This window comes from Myotis davidii, unplaced genomic scaffold, assembly GCF_000327345.1.
Source record: "Myotis davidii unplaced genomic scaffold, ASM32734v1 scaffold436, whole genome shotgun sequence".
In the NCBI taxonomy this organism is placed as follows: domain Eukaryota; kingdom Metazoa; phylum Chordata; class Mammalia; order Chiroptera; family Vespertilionidae; genus Myotis; species Myotis davidii.
The window spans coordinates 784488-789578 of record NW_006292604.1 but is presented as its reverse complement, the minus strand read 5'-3'; the positions used below and the strand labels follow the sequence as shown (position 1 = coordinate 789578).

The window sequence follows — 5091 nt, the reverse complement described above, 5'->3', positions numbered from 1 at the left end:
AAAGAGTGGCCATATTTTCTCTTTTTTCCATAAGCAAGAATACTGTTAACTGAAGAACCAGGCTCAGAACTCATTCTAAAGACACATTAGCAGTTTTGGGCAATGTACCTGGAAGCCATGCCAGATGAAACTGCCACCACCTCCCACCCTGCACACCCTCCTGCCAAGAACTCCAATTGACCGTCACCCCTATGGAAATCATTCAGATCCAGGAATTCAGTCTTGCAACCCCTGACACTTAGCCAGGTGCCTCTGCCACCACTCAAAATTCTTCTTTAAAAAAATTTCTTTATTGATTATAGTATTACAAAAGTGTCCTTAATTCTTTCTGTCATATTCTCCTCCTTCATGTGGATCAGCTCTGAGGTGAGGTCTCACATTAGTGACCTCTTGGCTTAGGTAATGTCCATCATTCACTTATCAGTTGCAACAAGTGTTGATAGCCTCTGGTCTAGGTTACCAACTTCACAAAGCTTTCACTCAGTGGTGGAGGGAGAGGTAGATAGATGATAGGTTGTGGTCAAGTAGACGTGAATGTGAATGAAGGCAATGTCCAGATTATTAACACCTAGATAAATGTGACACTACTGAAGAGAATGAGCGTGGTATCCTTGTGATGGCTTTGCTTGCTCATAGTAATGAGCGAATTATAAGAAGATTCATCAAGAATGTCTGGTTAATTAAAGTATAAGGCCCTCGTGGGTCATTTGTGAAAAGTGCATGGCACATTGAACTTGCCATTTCTGTTTCAGGCCATTGTTTCTTTTGAACACAGTCAAAATTTAATAGGATGTGCATTTAGGATTGTTATTATATCAGCTGGATGGATGTACAGATGTGTTAAATGTATAGTTAAAGCACAAACATCTGTGGAGATAGAGATATTTGAAACCCCTAAAGGAAAATGGCTCAAAGAGGGCCTCTGCAGTAGCAGCCAATGCAACACTAATTTATTGTGAAACTTCTTTTTCGTCAACCACTCTGATTTCTAGCCAGCTACACAGCTGAGATGACACCTTATTACGCTTTTGAAATGACTCCACCCAAAAGCACCACAGTTGACTGTATGGGCCCTAAACTGCACAACTGGCCAGTGTGCATGGATTCTGCTTCCAGCAAACAATTATTTCTTGCTTTAGCCAAACATTTCACCTTAACATATGAAGAATGGCTGAGTGGATTAAAAACTCTTTTACTTTACATTGATTGAGGATGTCAATTTAGTCTAGAATGTCTTGTCACTGAACTCTAATTTCAGCTAGATATAATTAAACTATAAGTCTTGAGCCACAATGTCATTTGACTGACAAAGCATGTGCTCATTTCATTAATATTTTCATGATTAGCTCCACCTTAGTTCCCTAAAGCATGTCCATAAATCCCCCAACAGCTAAACTAGAGCTTCCCTCCAGATAGTCAGATGTCATGTATTTTTGTAAATATAAATAATTTATGTTGGTTGCCAGATTTCTTATTTATCCATAATCATAAAATAACAGAATTTGTTTAGTTCCAAGATAACAAAATATCAAACAAATGTGTTTGGGTGTGTGTGCAGTCTTATAGGGAGTGCAATGCAGTGTGTCCACTGTTAAACTATGTCTCTGAAATCAGTAACAGAGAGGAAGGGAGAGGGAGACAGAAACATCTGATGAGAGAGAATCATTGATTGGCTGCCTCCTGTATGCCTCACACTGGGGATGGAGCCCACAACCTGGGCATGTATGTGCCTTGACTGGGAATCGAACAGTGACCTGGTTCACAGGTTGATGCTCAACTACTGAGCCATGCCGGCTGGGCTGATTGAATAGCCTGTGTATCAAGATATAAACAAATACATTATTCATACTTATTATTTTTTCATACTTATTATTGAATGACATTAAGTAGCACCTTTCTTTCTACTGATCCTTTCCTTCTTTCTACTGATCCTTTCCTTCTGACTGATCCTCAAGTCAAACTGGGCAAAGCACCTGAATGGTCTCACATGTAAGGGAGGTTAAAGGGACTGACATGTGTAGTCTTATTTAATTCTCACATTGTTAGCTGAGTGCTTTAATGTTAAGAGAGTATTTAACATATTTATTAACTTAACAAATATTAGCTGAGAGGTCAGCCAAACCAGGAAATAAACAGACTGTCCGGGAGCAAGGTATTTAGGATTGTAAATTAGTCCTTGATTCAAAGTGAGTGAATAATTCTAAAATCTTGTTTAAACTTGGCTGGTAAACTATTGCAAAAAAAGTTTATTGATTACTGATGAAATTCATAAGAAAACAAATTTTCTACTTCGTCGTGACCTCTCTTTGTGCTGATTTGCAATTTCTTGATTATTAAAATAGTGGTTAGGACTGCATCCTCAGGTTTGTGTCTTCCACTCAGGTTGCTAAGGTAATGCCTGTGCACAATGCACATTCTAATCCCTGCAAGATCTATGTTTTAAAAAATTTCATTCATACTGTGACAGTTTCTCCAAAAGCAAGTACTTGGAAGCCTTAAAATAGGGTTAATGCCATGAGAACTTCTGTTGCTCCACTGAAAACACTGCTGTGTGAGATGGATATTCACAAAGTAAGAGGTTGCAGATTGTTTGGCTTACAAGTGAAATACTTCCCTTTCACCCACATGTTGAAGATTGTGGGACCACTGACAGCCGTGTGACACATATCTATTGCCATGTAATGAACTACCCAAAGTTTAGAGATTTAAATTGTTGTTCTGTATGTGTTGACTGGACTCAGTTGGGCAGTTCTTGGTTCCAGTGTCCCTACCCCACTACCTTCCCCCAGCAGTGACAGTGATATTGTGACAGATGCCATGAAGGAATTGCAGGCCAGTAATCTACTCTCTGGGTTGAAGGACCAGGCAAGAAAAGTGGCCATTGTATCTAGTCTCCAGGATGAAAATGAAACCAGGTGAAAGATAGCTGTATGTTACATCCTTAGGCTAACCTACCTGCAATGGAAATGTGGGGCAATATCTGATAGAGGGTACTGCTTAAATACATCATGTCTTGTTTTGTTTGTTTTAAATTGTGGTCTTGAACATGCTGAGCCTGATTTTCTGTTGAAAATTCTGAGATGATGTTCTTCCCCATCCCATTGGGGAGAATTTCATGTAACATTAAGAGTTAGAGGTTGGTTGTGAATAAGGGTGTCCAGCCCTGATTGACAATCAGGGGTAGATTTAACTTACGCTTTAGTTTAGTTTTGGTGCAATGGACCCAAATATTGAATGTGAAAATAATGTAATTTATATTTTCTTGTATAGTAGGAAGGAGGTCATGTCAGAACTCCAGGACCCACAGCCACTAACAAGAAATCTCCTGAACTATTAGTTCAGACTCCACACATCCCTCGTACCATCCAAGGTAAGACCACGGAACTGCATACATGATGCCATGCAAGGTAAGACCACAGAACTTTAAAATGAACCTGTGTTCATAAAAGTTTTATTTGTGGAACTTGTAATGGTTTACTTGGTTGAAACCATTGATCATTTTCAATATACATGTCTTTTTACTGGGCTCTCTCTTGCATTAGCTTTCTATTCTACATTGATTGCACGGTATCTGTTATAGGTAAGTTTCTTTAACAGACCTACATGATATTTCTGTTAATTATTTGGTAATCTAAGTTTAGCGAATCACTTTTTAATGTTATGATGCTTAATGGATTCTTAGTTTTCAAGGACTCAATTTTGATGCATTTTATTTTTTCTGGCTTGGGTGGGTGGATAGAGCTATTTTACCTCACATCTTTCAGCTTAGCAAACATGTACTTGGTAAGTAAATCAAATATTTTTTAATAAAAAGCTGGGAATGCTTTCATGAAAAGGATAAGAATTATTGTTTGAATTGTTATTCTTAGAATGTAGAATTGGTTTGGGATATTAAGTGGAATGCTGCTGGCCGCCCTTACTCAGCTCTCTGCCACCTTTGGGCACGTGCTGCTACCTGCTGCCATCGCTGTTCTTTGCCAACAATAACAGCTGCTGCTGTTTGTGGCCTGCTTTTCCAGATGTTTTTTAGAGTTAGGATGGTAACTGGAGTAAGAAAAGAGCTGTGATTTCAGAGGGTTGATAAATGAACAACGGAAAGCCAGACTTGGAGTGGAATTCCACAGAAGGTAAGAAACTAGAAATCACCCCTGGGGGCCACTGAAAAGTGGTGAGAGCATTAGTGAAACACTCCATGACTTGGCCTCTACTACAAAGTATCTACGTGATATACAGGTGTAAAAATTAAATTTTCTTTATTAGTACCAATTAGTTTTGCCTGTTATTGAGTGGAATATTCTTTCATCTACTGCTCCATTACTTCAGAGCAAATTTAACTCTAAAATTTATGTCTTCTTTTTACCAGCTTTCCCAATGATAGACTCCTTACTATAACAATTGTACCCCTTAATCTATTTTGTTTGACAAAAAAAAAAAGTCTTTTCCTCCAACTTCTGTAAGGCAGGAACCTTTGAAGAATATTCCTCTGTTTGCCTAATGTTTTTTCATAATTACACTCAGATTCAGGTGACGCATTTTTGCCAAGAATGCCTCTGAAGTGATGCTGTGCTCCCTTTGCTTTTTAATGTCAAATAAAATGCAGTTAACATGTATTTTGATAACCATCTATCGTCTGGAAAACATCATTAATTGTTTTCTGGGACAATGAGAGCTGGGGGAATTAGCCTGCCCCTGGATGTGGGTTTAGCATACTATTACCTGGAAGGGTAATTTCACACATAATGGAAGTTGAATAACTGGTATTAATGGGGGCATATACAGACTGAGGCCCAGGTGAGAAGATACCTCTGAGTCACCATCCATAGCAGAGCTCAGAACTATAGAGCCAGGGGAATTCCACAATAAATAACTGCACTACAGGTGTGCTTCAGACCTGTAACCTCCCTGATTGAGAGCCAAGAGGGCAGTCATGTATATAGGGCCCTGAGCATTGCGTGATAATTGTAAGTGGGCCTCATCTCCATAACTGGGGAGTGGCTAAGTGTCTAGGTAGTTCCACAGATGGTTTGAAGTAATTTTCCTTTCTAGGATGGTGGGGAAAGAAGTAATTTTCCTTTCTAGGAGGTGGGGAAA

At 39.0% G+C, this 5091-nt stretch overlaps 1 long non-coding RNA gene across 1 annotated transcript in view; it reads left to right on the top strand.

The window, feature by feature from the left end:
* The window catches only part of LOC107183455, a 119749-nt gene that overhangs the window by 103024 nt on the left and 11634 nt on the right, over positions 1 to 5091 (top strand). Inside the window, exon 3 of the long non-coding RNA XR_001514244.1 lies at positions 3271 to 3370. This is a non-coding gene — a long non-coding RNA (uncharacterized LOC107183455). The remainder of the gene's footprint in view (positions 1 to 3270; positions 3371 to 5091) is intronic.